Here is a 15,183-nt window from a genome sequence, read left to right on the forward strand (position 1 = left end):
ACTTTTCCGACGGGCTTAAAAAACAGTGCACCAGGAGATTATATCCCGCACATGGCTTGGAGGGTCCTACACCCACAGAGTCTCACTGACTGCAGCACAGCAGTCTGAGATCAAACTGCAAGGTGGCAATAAGGCTGGGGGAGGGGCGCTTGCCATTGCCCAGGCTTGCTTAGGTAAACAAAGCAGCCAGGAAGCTCGAACTGGGTGGAGCCCACCAGAGCTCAAGGAGGCCTACCTGCCTCTGAACGCCCCACCTCTGGGGGCAGGACACAGACAAACAAAAAGATAGCAGTAACCTCTGCAGACTTAAATGTCCCTGTCTGACAGCTTTGAAGAGAGAAGTGGTTCTCCCAGCATGCAGCTGGAGATCTGAGAATGGGCAGACTGCCTCCTCAAGTGGGTCCCTGACCCCTGACCCCCAAGCAGCCTAACTGGGAGGCACCCCCCAGTAGGGGAGAACTGACACCTCACACGGCCGGGAACTCCTCTGAGACAAAACTTCCAGAGGAACGATCAGACAGCAGCATTCGCGGTTCACAAAAATCTGCTGTTCTGCAGCCACCACTGCTGATACCCAGGCAAACAGGGTCTGGAGTGGACCTCTAGCAAATTCCAACAGACCTGCAGCAGAGAGTCCTGTCTGTTAGAAGGAAAACTAACAAACAGAAAGGACATCCACACGAAAAACCCATCTGTACATCACCATCATCAAAGACCAAAAGTAGTTAAAACCACAAAGATGGGGAAAAAACAGAGCAGAAAAACTGGAAACTCTAAAACGCAGAGCGCCTCTTCTCCTCCAAAGGAACGCAGTTCCTCACCAGCAATGGAACAAAGCTGGACGGAGAATGACTTTGATGAGTTGAGAGAAGGCCACTTCAGACGATCAAACTACTCCATGCTACAAGAGGAAATTCAAACCAAAGGCAAAGAAGTTGAAAACTTTGAAAAAAATTTAGAAGAATGTGTAACTAGAATAACCAATACAGAGAAGTGCTTAAAGGAGCTGATGGAGCTGAAAGCCAAGGCTCGAGAACTATGTGAAGAATGCAGAAGCCTCAGGAGCCGATGTGATCAACTGGAAGAAAGGGTGTCAGTGATGGAAGGTCAAATGAATGAAACGAAGTGAGAAGGGAAGTTTAGAGAAAAAAGTATAAAAGGAAATGAACAAAGCCTCCAAGAAATATGGGACTATGGGAAAAGACCAAATCTACGTCTGATTGGTGTACCTGAAAGTGACAGGGAGAATGGAACCAAGTTGGAAAACACTCTGCAGGATATTATCCAGGAGAATTTCCCCAACCTAGCAAGGCAGGCCAACATTCAGATTCAGGAAATACAGAGAACGCCACAAAGATACTCCTCGAGAAGAGCAACTCCAAGACACATAATTATCAGATTCACCAAAGTTGAAATGAAGGAAAAAATGTTAAGGGCAGCCACAGAGAAAGGTCGGGTTACCCACAAAGGGAAGCCCATCAGACTAACAGCAGCTCTCTCAGCAGAAACTCTACAAGCCAGAAGAGAGTGGGGGCCAATATTCAACATTCTTAAAGAAAAGAATTTTCAACCCAGAATTTCATATCCAGCCAAACTAAGCTTCATAAGTGAAGGAGAAAAAAAATCCTTTACAGACAAGCAAATGCTCAGAGATTTTGTCATCAACAGGCCTGCCCTAAAAGAGCTCCTGAAGGAAGCACTAAACATGGAAAGGAGCAACCGGTACCAGCCACTGCAAAATCATGCCAAAATGTAAAGCCCATCGAGACTAGGAAGAAACTGCATCAAATAATGAGCAAAATAACCAGCTAATATCATAATGACAGGATCAAATTCACACATAGCAATATTAACTTTAAATGTAAATGGACTAAATGCTCCAATTAAAAGACACAGACTGTCAAATTGGATAAAGAGTCAAGACCCACCAGTGTGCTGTATTCAGGAAACCCATCTCACATGCAGAGACACACATAGGCTCAAAATAAAAGGATGGAGGAAGATCTGCCAAGCAAATGGAAAACAAAAAAAGTCAGGGGTTGGAATCCTAGTCTCTGATAAAACAGACTTTAAACCAACAAAGATCAAAAGAGACAAAGAAGGCCATTACATAATGGTAAAGGGATCAATTCAACAAGAAGAGCTAACTATCCTAAATATATATGCACCCAATACAAGAGCACCCAGATTCACAAAGCAAGTCCTTAGAGACCTACAAAGAGACTTAGACTCCCACACAATAATAATGGGAGACGTTAACACCCCACTGTCAACATTAGACAGATCAACGAGACAGAAAGTTAACAAGGATATCCAGGAATTGAACTCAGCTCTGCACCAAGCGGACGTAATAGACATCTACAGAACTCTCCACCCCAAATCAACAGAATATACATTCTTTTCAGCACCACACCACACCTATTCCAAAATTGACCACATACATGGAAGTAAAGCTCTCCTCAGCAAATGTAAAAGAACAGAAATTATAATAAACAGTCTCTCAGACCACAGTGCAATCAAACTAGAACTCAGAATTAAGAAACTCACTCAAAACCACTCAACTACATGTAAACTAAACAACCTGCTCCTGAATGACTACTGGGTAAATAATGAAATGAAGGCAGAAATAAAGATGTTCTTTGAAACCAATGAGAACAAAGACACAACATACCAGAATCTCTGGGACACATTCAAAGCAGTGTGTAGAGAGAAATTTATAGCACTAAATGCCCACAAGAGAAAGCAGGAAAGATCTAAAATTGACACCCTAACATAACAACTAAAAGAACTAGAAAAGCAAGAGCAAACACATTCAAAAGCTAACAGAAGGCAAGAAATAACTAAGATCAGAGCAGAACTGAACGAAATAGAGACACAAAAAGCCCTTCAAAAAATTAATGAATCCAGGAGCTGTTTTCTTGAAAAGATCAACAAAATTGATCGACGGCTAGCAAGACTAATAAAGAAGAAAAGAGAGAAGAATCAAATAGACGCAATAAAAAATGAGAAAGAGGATATCACCACCAATCCCACAGAAATGCAAACTACCATCAGAGAATACTATAAACATGTCTATGCAAATAATCTAGAAAATCTAGATGAAATGGATACATTCCTCAACACATACACTCTCCCAAGATTAAACCAGGAAGAAGTTGAATCTCTTAATAGACCAATAACAGGATCTGAAATTGTGGCAATAATCAATAGCTTACCAACCAAAAAAAGTCCAGGACCAGATGGATTCACAGCTGAATTCTACCAGAGGTACAAAGAGGAGCTGGTACCATTCCTTCTGAAACTATTCCAAACAACAGAAAAAGAGGGAATTCTCCCTAACTCATTTTATGAGGCCAGCATCATGCTGATACCAAAGCCTGGCAGAGACACAACAAAAAAGAAAATTTCAGGCCAATATCCCTGATGGACATTGATCCAAAAATCTTCAATAAAATACTGGCAAACTGAATCTAACAACACATCAAAAATCTTATCCACCACAATCAAGTCAGCTTCATCCCCGTGATGCAAGGCTGGCTCAACATACAGAACTCAATGAACATAATCCATCGCATAAACAGAACCAGTCACAAATACCACATGATTATCTCAATAGATGCAGAAAAGGCCTTCGATAAAATTCAACACACCTTCATGCTAAAAACTCTCAATTCACTAGGTATTGATGGAACATATCTCAAAATAATAAGAGCAATTTATGACAAATCCATAGCCCATATCATACTGAATGCAAAAAAGCTGGAAGCATTCCCTTTCAAAACCAGCACAAGACAAGGATGCCCTCTCTCACTACTCCTTTTCAACATAGTATTGGAAGTTCTAGCCAGGGCAATCAGCAAGAGAAAGAAATAAAGGGTATGGAAATAGAAAGAGAGGACGTCAAGTTGTCTCTGTTTGCAGATGACATGATTCTATATTTGGAAAACCCCATCATCTCAGCCCAAAAACTTCATAAGCTGATAAGCAACTTCAGCAAAGTCTCCAAATACAAAATCAATGGGCAAAAATCACAAGTATTCCTATACACTGATAATAGACAAACTGAGAGCCAAATCATGATTGAACTTCCATTCACAAGCACTACAAAGAGAATAAAGTACCTAGGAATATGCCTAAAAAGAGACGTGAAGGATTTCTTCAAGGAGAACTATAAACCACTGCCCAAGGAAATAAGAGAGGACACAAACAAATGAAAAAATATTCCATACTCACGGCTAGGAAGAATCAATATCATGAAAATGGCCACAGTGCTTAACGTAATTTATAGATTCAATGCTATTCAAATCAAGCTACCATTGACTTTCTTCTCACAACTAGAAAAACTACTTTACATTTTATATGGAAGGAAAAAAGAGCTTGTATAGCCAAGACAACCCCAAGAAAAACAAAACAAAACAGAACAAAAAAAAAGTGGCTGGAGGCATCACTCTACCTGACTTCAAACTGTACTTCAAAGCTACAGTAACCAAAACAGCATGGTACTGGTACCAAGACAGATATATAGACCAATGGAACAGAACAGAGGCTTCAGAAATAACACCACACATCTACAACAATCTGATCTTTGACAAAACTGACAAAAACAAGCAACGGGAAAACTGGGAAAACTTGCTAGCCATATGCAGAAAACAGAAACTGATCCCCTTTCTTACACCTTATACAAAAATTAACTCAAGATGGATTAAAGACTTACATGTAAAACCCAAAACCGTAAGAACCCTAGAAGAAAACCTAGGCAATACCATTCAAGACATAGGGATAAGCAAAGACTTCAGGACTAAAACACCAAAAGCAATTGCAGCAAAAGCCAAAATTGACAAATGAGATCTAATTAAACTAAAGAGCTTCTGCACAGCAAAATAAACTATCATCAGAGGGAACAGGCAACCTACAGAATGGAGGAATTTTTTGCAATCTATCCCTCTGACAAAGGTCTAATATCTAGAATCTACAAGGAACTTAAATATATAAGACAAAAACAACACCATCAAAAAGTGGGCAAAGGCTATAAACAGACTCTTCTCAAAAGAATACATTTACGTGGCCAACAAACATATGAAAAAAAGCTCATCAGCACTGGTCATTAGAGAAATACAAATTAAATCCACAATGAGATGCCTTCTCACGCCAATTAGAATGACAATCATTAAAAAGTCAAGAAACAACAGATGCTGGAGAGGATTTGGAGAAATAGGAACACTTTTACACTGTTGATGGCAGTGCAAATTAGTTCAACCATTGTGGAAGACATTTTGGCAATTGCTCAAGGATCTAGAAGCAGAAATACCATTTGACCCAGCAATCCCATTACTGGATATATACCCAAAGGATTAAAAATCACTGTACTATAAAGACACAGGCACATGTATGTTTATTGCAGCACTATTCACAATAGCAAAGACTTGGAAACAACCCAAATGCCTACCAATGATAGGCCAAATAAATAAAATGTATACATATACACCATGGAATACTATGCAGCCATAAAAAATGAGTTCATGTCCTTTGCAGGGATATGGATAGAAACCATCATTCTCAGCAAACTAACATAGGAACAGAAAACCAAACACTACATGTTCTCGCTCATTAGTGGGAGTTGAACAATGAGAACACATAGACACAGAGAGGGGAACATCACATATCAGGGCCTGTCAGGGGGTCTGGGACAAGGGGACAGAAAGCATTAGGACAAATACCTAATGCATGCAGGGCTTAAAACCTAGATGATAGGTCGATGGGTGCAGCAAATCACAATGGCACATGAATACCTATGCCACAAACCTGCATGTTCTGTAAATGTATCACAGAACTTAAAGTAAAATAAATAAAAAATAAATAAAAATTTTAAAAATAAGAATAAATAAAAGTAACAGATTAAGCAGCATCATTGTCTGGGGTAAATACTCAAGACTCATCATCTCACTCCAGGGAAACTGAAAACATGGACACACGAGAAGTGAGTTTAAGAATGGAGGTTTAATAGGGGAAAGAAAGAGAAAGGAGAATAGCTCTCATTTCTGCAGAAAGGTGCTCCCGAGTGGATCTTCTAGTCCCATGGTGAAATGCACAGGGATTTATAGATGAGCTTGAGGAAACAGTGTCTGATTTATATAGGGCACAAAGGATTGGTGGAACCAGGTGTGCCATTTACATAGTGTAAGAAGAAGCTGTCTGCCCCACCTTAATTTTCAATAAGCAAATGGTTTCTCTACATGGCCAGTGCCATGTTGCTGCTTCTTTACTGCACATATGGTTGACAAAGAAAAGGAAAGAGGGAACCTCCACATTGAGTATCCATGTTGAATATACCTGGCTTCAAGGTATCCCATCCCCTTTCTTTCTTTTTTTTTTTTTAATTATACTTTAAGTTCTGGGGTACATGTGCAGAATGTGCAGTTTTGTTACATAGGTATACATGTGAAATAGTGGTTTGCTGCACCCATCAACCCGTCACCTCCATTAGATATTTCTCCTAATCCTATCCCTCCCCTAGTCCACCACACCTCAACAGGCCCCAGTGTGTGATGTTCCCCTCCCTGTGTCCATGTGATCTCACTGTTCAACTCCCATTTATGAGTGAGAACAAGTGGTGTTTGGTGTTCTGTTCTTGTGTTAGTTTGCTGAAAATGATGGTTTCCAGCTTCATCCATGTCCCTGCAAAGGACATGAACTTATCTTTTTTATGGCTGTGTAGTATTCCATGGTGTATATGTGCCACATTTTCTTTATCCAGTCTAACATTGATGGACATTTGGGTTGGTTCCAAGTCTTTGCTACTGTGAATAGTGCTGCAATAAACATACGTGTGCATGTGTCTTCATAATAGAATGATTTAGAATCCTTTGGGTATGTACCAAGTAATGGGATTGCTGGGTCAAATGGTATTTCTAGTTCTAGATCCTTGAGGAATTACTGGCACAGTTGCCAGCATTTACCTATGCAAGCTTTAGCTTGTTTATCTAGGTTTGAAGCTTGATTTTTCTGGCTGCTTTTTGTTAGCAAGGAAATGATTTGGGGGGCTGCTTTTTATTAAAACAAAACCTTACCGAGGACTTTCACCCTCACTATCTGCCTAAATAATTTCTTTCTAGCTTCTGTATCACAGGCATAACTTTATCAGAAACCTGAGAAAATTTACAGTATTTAATCATATGAAAAGTAATATACTGTGAAAATGAAACAAAAGAAAAAAGAAAGCTCTAATACATTTGATCAAATTAGGTTGCACCCCATATTTTTTCAGCTAATTTTTTTTTTCTCTAGCCTTTGCTGTGTCAAGGAGCTTTGTGAAGTCGTCTTCTGATAGGACAGGTCTCTCATTTTCTGCACCAGACTTCTTTAACATCTCTTCATGGAACCGTCAAAGAAACTCAGCTAGCACTCACTCACATATGCATAACCTGGCAGTGTGAGCAATAGAAAGTGATGGTTAATGATCACGCTTTACATCCACACAGCTTCCTACTGGGTCCACATGAGCTTAAGTCCCAACAGTTATGGTGATGATTAGTTTGGTAACACATTCTTGTACTGACTTTTCTCCCTTCTTTTTTCACCCTTTCCTGTCCCCTACTCCTGTACCCTAAGAACATTTCTCAAATTAAGTTATTGCACACTAATTCTTATCTCAGGCTTTGCTTTCTGAGAAAAATAGACTATGGCAGCTTGGGCAAGTGGCACTAAAAAGCAGACCCTCAACAAGGGACTTTGGAATTTAATAATTCACTGATAACTGGCAAAAACAATCTCATTGCCAATAACACTTGAGAGGTGATAACTCCTAGTATTCAGTAAAATCACTTTGAACAAAATGGATACAATTCACACAGGGGAGAAAAGAACTGAGGTGAAAGACACGGGGAAAGTGAACCATTGCTTTATCAACAGTATAAAGATCATGGTAATTACATAGTTTATAAAGTGACGACTTTTAGCAGTTTTAGAGAGTTTGTAAAAAGAAAAAAAGCAGGCTCAGTTTGAATAAATATCCAATCAAAATATACTATGTAAGTCAGATGTTCTTGGCAGTGTTTAAAGAAAATCGACTTCTGCAGCAGCGGCAGCTGACCACATTGAGAATTTCATCGCAAAACAACAGTGATGCACAGGAGACCACACTGTCCGCCTCTACTACACTTTATGCCAAATTCAGGGCCTGAAGAGCAAAATAATGGGACTCAGAGACTTGGAGTTGGGGAACAACAAATTAGAGATAGAATGACTCCTACCTGATAAATACTACAAAATTTAACTATTTGGGGAAACCTTTGTTCACAAGCTAATTCTCTTTTCCCCATGAACTTTTCTAAACTGTGAACTGGTTGCTTTCACGGTCATTTTTAAACTTTAATATTGGATAAAATGTCTGAATTGTAGGTTGTGATAATATAAAACCAGCACTTTAAGGGGACTTACCGATTTTGATTATCACAAATGTACATGTATATATGTGTTCACTTCTTCCAAAACAAGGCACAGAATTATTGAGCTGCCTTACAGATGTTTGTGAAACTGAATGTGTTTGTAGAAGACAGTTAAAAATGATAATTATTCTATATAACCCTATTTTATATAAGGATGTCTCATGTTTCTCTCTTTCCTCAGAAGCCTGTAACTCTATTCATCCCATAACACTAATATGAAAACATAAGTCATTTAGCATGACCAAAAATAGGATAATGATTTTTTAAAATGTAAGCATATGGCAACTAATCATAATCAGTAACAATAAAAAGACCACAAAAATTACCAAAAATTGGCAAATAATAAAATCTGAGGAATTCTCAAGGCCCTCTTAAAAGCTACACATCAAGGAAACACTTTATGATCAAAGTAGTATGGGTTAACACAAACCTATGTGTCTTTATTGGTAAGAAGACCATCATCCAAGTCTCACAATAACCACTCTATGACCTATGGCATGAATGTATTCTAAAAATAAATTAAAATTTTGATGCTAAGGTAATTATTGGAAGAGATTGCAGCAACATTTTTATAAAATGTATCTAGATAAATGAAACATTTTTAAGAAAAATTGAATGAACATAGTGTCATAGTAGATAATATTGCTAAATCATGCATACAAACCTAAGGTAATTTACATCAAGCTTATCCTGCAACACATAGATAAAGGACTGCTATCTCTTGTATAGTGAGAGCTATTATATATCACCAACCAAAAAGACAAACAGACCAATATGAAAATAGATGAAGGATATGAATTGACAATTCACAGAAGTAAAAATGGCCAGTCACATCAAAAAGATGGCTACTTGTACTAGAAAGTTGGACATTATAATTTAGTAAGTCAATAACCTTAAGTCAATGAATTTTTTTAACTTTTATTTTAAGCTCAGGGGTACATGTGCAAGTTTGTTACATAGGTAAATATGTGTCAACACCCAGTTATTAAGCCTAGTACCCACTACTTATGTTTCCTGATCCTCTCCCCCCTCCCACCTTCTACCCTCCAAGAGGCCCCAGTGTGTGTTGTTCATGTGTTCCATGTGCTCTCATCACTTAGCTTCCTGTGTGGCCATGTGTTCTCATCATTTAGCTTCCACTTGTAAGTGAGAACATGCAGCATTTGGTTGTCTATTCCAAGACCTAATGACAGAAATACCATTTGACCCAGCAATCCCATTGCTGGGTATATACCCAAAGGAATATAATCATTCTATTATAAAGACACATGCATGTATATGTTGATTGCAACACTATTCACAATAGCAAAGACATGAAATCAACCTAAATGTCCATCAATGATAGACTGAATAAGGAAAGTGCAGTATGTATACACCATGGATTACTATGTAGCCATAAAAAGTCAACGAATTTTTTTCCCACATGAGATTGATCAACATAAGAATCTGAGAAAAGAGTTTGTGAGAGAGTATAAAGTGAAACAACTCTTACAAAAAAAATTAAGCATTCAGTTTGACTCTGCAATTCTACATCTAGTCATCTGCCATCCAGATATACTTGCACCTGAGTGCATGTATGTACAGGATGTTCCCTCCATCACTTGCCTGGCTATCAGTCAATGAACATACATATCTACCACAAAAAGTAGAAGGTATGCAGCAATTACAGAGAACAGGCATATTACAGACAATATCATGGAATGCTCTCCACATCACATTGTTAAATGAAAAAAAGTTCCAGAAAAAAAAGTATGATATTCTTCTTTGAAATAAAATTAAGAATCTGTAAATCTGTATAAACATAGAGGATTCTACTTTTAATTTTGATTCTATATACTTCATTCACTAACCTTTCACAAATTTGTTTTTATATATTAATTATATAGTTTTAAAAATTAATTAGTGAAATAAACATTGATTTGAGATAGCATGTTCTTGGATTTTAATATAATATTATCAATCCTTTAGTGCCGTCTAGAAAACTTAAATTGACGAGCAATCTGGTGCTCTCTATCTGATAAATTTACAGCCTGTTTTTGGACACCTACTTGATATTTTAAATATTTATTAATAAATATATTAGAATGTTAATTAAAATTTTTAATTATGGTTAAAATTTTAGCAAACAAATTTTTAAAATTTTAATGTCTTATGTCAACATTTTATGAATTCTACAGTAGTTTAGTGATTTCTTCTAATTTTTAAGGTTATATTTGCAGTAATTTTGAGATGTGATTACAAATGCATTGGCAATCCTCTCATCAAGTCATATACCCTTCCTGTGAAATTTAGCAAATTTTGTGGCTGTCTCAAAAAAGAGAATATAGTGGAAGTGAGGAGCTTAACTTCCAAAGCTCAAAAAAATTGTTAATACATTTTCTCTGTCTGTCCTTCTGTCCTTTTCTCTGTGTTTCTGTCATTCTTTTTTCCTTTTTCTCTGTCTCTCCACTCGCTTTGAAGCCCTGTGCTATATCCACAGTCCCCAGGAGAAATATACCATTTGGTGTAGAAATACATATGTATGCCTAATAAGTCACAATTGGCCCAGCACTGCAGTAGCTTGAGACTTTTAATACTAATCACCAGATATGTGAGTGATTAACCTTCAGATGATTAGCCCAAGCTACCTTAGGACAGTAACCAACTGAGAAATGCTGTGCCATAAACACCTAATTGAGCCTGGCCAACAACCTAGAATTAAAACAGATGATGATAAAATGTTGCTGTTCTAAGCACCTTCATTTCAGAGCAGTTGGTTAAGCAGTGATAGACAACCAGAAAAATATTTTTACATATTTGAGTTATACTCCTGTAATAATATTAAAATTAATATATACCTACAAAAAAAGTGAATCTATATTACATTTTGTAACTACCTGTAACCCAGAAAGAGTAGTCAGCATAAGATGGTAGGTAAGAGCTTGCACTCTGAATCCAGATAACCTATATCATCTTTGCAAAACCATTACAGAATCATGTATAGTTAAGCAAATTACTTCTCAGGTCTATGCCTCACATTCTCCTTCAGTGAAATGTAGATGAAGCAATGTCACTACCTACTTAATAGCATTGCTGAGGCTAAAAGAGTTGCTGTATTTAATTGCTGTATATAGCAAAATTCAATTTGCTATAACTATTATTATTATTAAATGGATAAGTACATTTCTGCAATGATTTTGGACTTAACATAGTCCACATTTTTTAAAATTTTAAAATTTTATGTTTCAAATATAAATGATTAAAATAACAGCACTTTCTATTTCAATAATGTACTAATTGAGCACCTAGGCAAGAGAAAGCTATAAAAGGCATCCAAATAGGAAAAGAATTGAAGGTATTGCTCTTTGGTGATGATATGATTCTATACCTAGAAAATCCTAAAGAGTGTCTAAAGCCTGCCAGAACTGAAAAATGACTTCAGTAATGTTTCAAGATACAAAATCCATGTACAAAAATAAATACCATTTCTATACACCAATAAAAATTCAGGCTAAGAGTCAAATCAAGAACACAATCACATTTATACCAGTCACACAAACAAAATATACTTAAAAATACATCTAACCAAGGAGACGAAAGATTTCTACAAGAACTACAAAGCACTGCTGAAATAAATCATAGATGACTCAAACAAATGGTAGAACATTTTATGCTCAGGGTTGGAAGAATCAATATCATTAAAATAACCATCCTAACCAAAGCCATCCACACATTAAATGCTATTCCTATTAAAATGCCAATGTCATTATTCACAGAATTAGAAAAAAAATTCAAAAATTTCCATAAAACGAAAAATTAGTCCAAATAGGTGAAGAATGCCTCAGCAAAGAGAACAAAGCCAGAGGCATCACATTACCCAACTTCAAACTATGTTATAAGGCTGCAGACACCAAAACAGCATGGTTCTGTTACAAAAACAGACACGTAAATCAATGAAACAGAATACAGAGCCCAGAAATACAGCAACAGACCTATAGTCATCTATCACTGAGTCAACAAAAATAAGCAAAGGAGAAAAGGACTCCCTATTCAATAAATGATGTTGGGATAGCTTGCTAGCCATAAGAAAAAGAACGAAACTGCATCTCTGCTTTTCACCAAGCAAAAATTAACCCACGATGAATTAAATGTTTAAATATAAGACCTAAAGCTATAACACTTATTGAAGAAAATCTAGGAAATACCATTCTAGACATCAGCCTTGGGAAAGAATTTATAACTAAGTCCTTAATAGCAATTGCAACAAAACTCTAAATTCACAAGTGAGACGTAAACTGAAGAAATACTAGCAAACTACACATCTGTTAAAGGTCTAATATCTAGAATCTATAAGAAACTTGAATAATTCAACAAGCAAAAATCAAGTAACCCCATGAAAAACTGGGCAAAAGATGTGAACAGGTACTTCTCAAAAGAAGACATACAAGGAACCAACAAACATGACAAAAATGCTCAACATCACTAATCATCATAGAAATGCAAATCAAAACAACAATGAGACCATCTCACACTAGTCATAATGGCTATTACTAAAAAGTAAAAATTAATAATAATACCATATGATAGTGAGGATCCAGAGAAAAGGAAATGCTTATATACCATTCGTGGATTGCAAATTAGTTGAATTACTGTGGAAAGCAGTTTAGAGATTTCTCAAAAAAAAGGTAAAACAGAAGCACCATTCCACATTACAAACAAATTCACCTACACTAAATAAAATGGAAATACAAATAGATTAATTTATTAACTCATTATTAACATAATTAAACATAAATCATCTGAGTCACTCACTAAAAATCTATACTATTTTATTAAAATTGCATTGAATATATAGAATATATTGAATATATAGAAATATAGAAATATATAGAAATATGTATTGAATATATAGAAAGGTTAAACGAAAAAATGAACCTGCAGAGATCAGAATAGTTTCTATAAAGCCTCAGATGGTAAATATTTTTGGAATTTGCAAACCCTTTAGACTCTTGTTCCTACTCAACTCTTCCACTGTAGTACAAAAGCAGCCATAGACAATAAGGTAAACTCTGTAAAAGTAAACAAAATCAACAAACTTTTAGCTAGACTAAGTTGGAAAAAGTGAGAACAGACCCACTAAATAAAATCAGAAGTGAAAGAGGAGACAAAAAACTGAGATTACAGAAACACAAATTATTATAACAGAATATTATGAACAACTATATACCAACAAATTGGAAAACCTAGATGATATTAATAAATTCCTGGACACATACAACCAACCAAGATAGACCCATGAAGAAATAAAAAACCTGAACAAACTAATAACAAGTAACAAGATTGAAGCTGTAAGGAAAAAGTCTCCCATAAAAGAAAAGCCAGTGTCTGATGACTTCCAGTGAAATATTATTTAGAAAAAAATAGTGGGGTAATAACTGGAAATGGTAGAGTAGAAAATATCAAAGCTCTACACTTCTATTAAATATTTAAAATAATCAATCCTCCAAAAAATAAAAGAGGAGAAAACATAACCACCATTCAGTAAGCCCTTATGCTAAAAACCACACAATGGCTTCAAGTCCTGTCTTTTATATACCTGCGAATATAAAATGTTAATTTATACTCTCAGGGTAAAATTCAAGAGAACTGTTTTAGGACCTTGTGAATTTCCTTGTGAGTAAATTGGGAAGGAGGCCCTCTGGAGAGGTATGTGGCCTTCTATCTCTGCACTTATCTGTTTAGGAACAAAATGGGAGCCAGTTTTACATGGTTTGTTTCCCAAGATTAACTTTTCTCTTTGACATAGTGAGTTTAATGTCTCAAGATTTTTACTTTCCTTTCCCACTAGCAAAGAAAATTCAGGAACGTACGAAAAGCTTAAATGCCATAAACAAATGAATTTTATTCTAGGAATGCAAAGTTATGTTAACTTCTGAAAAAGCCAACTAGTATATCATATCATTAGAATAAAGGAAAAAACTGCATAATCACTTCAATAACTGCAGAAAAACTTATTTAATGAAATTCAATACTCTTCATCATAAGAACACTTAAACTAGAAGTAAAGAGGAACATCCTAAAACTGATCAATAATATCTATAAAAAAATACACAGCTAACATCACACTAAATTGACTTCTCACTTCCACTCAATATTGCAGTAGAAATTTCAGTCAACAAATAAGAAAGAAAATGAAATAAAAGGAATCCACATTAGAAAGAAAGAAGTTAAACTATCTCTATTGGCATATATCATGATCTTGTAATAGGAAATTTTTACAAATCCACTAAAAAATATTCAAGTAAACCAATAAAACAAGATTTCGGGATCCAAGATAAGCAAACAAAAAATCTACAAAATTGCAATGGAAATTTAAACTACAATGAAGATTAAACAATCACCCTTATAATACCATGAAAAAATATAATTCTTAGTAATAAGTTTAACAAAAAATTGTACAATTCTCACTGTGAAATTATTTCCAGTGGTGGTTACTGCAGCAAATTTTTGTGGTTCTGCAGCAACCTGAATTCTTGCCTCCTCAGAAGAAAGAATTTGATTGAGGGGCACAAGGCAAAAAAAGAGACCAGGACAAGTTTCAGAACAGAAGTGAAAATTTATTAAAAAGGTTTATAGCAGGAAAGAAAGGAAAGTACACTTGGGGTATATCCAAGTGGCCATTTTGAAGGTAAAGTGCAGTGTTTGACCTTTGACTTACGGTTTTATATGTTGGCATACTTCCAGGATCCTGCTTCCATTT

General features: G+C 36.1%; 1 pseudogene; it reads right to left on the reverse strand.

The window, feature by feature from the left end:
* The window catches only part of LOC101138063 (UDP-glucuronosyltransferase 2A3-like), a 476,474-nt pseudogene that overhangs the window by 160,451 nt on the left and 300,840 nt on the right, over nucleotides 1–15,183 (reverse strand).

Source organism: Gorilla gorilla, chromosome 3 (assembly GCF_029281585.2).
Source record: "Gorilla gorilla gorilla isolate KB3781 chromosome 3, NHGRI_mGorGor1-v2.1_pri, whole genome shotgun sequence".
Lineage (NCBI taxonomy): Eukaryota > Metazoa > Chordata > Mammalia > Primates > Hominidae > Gorilla > Gorilla gorilla.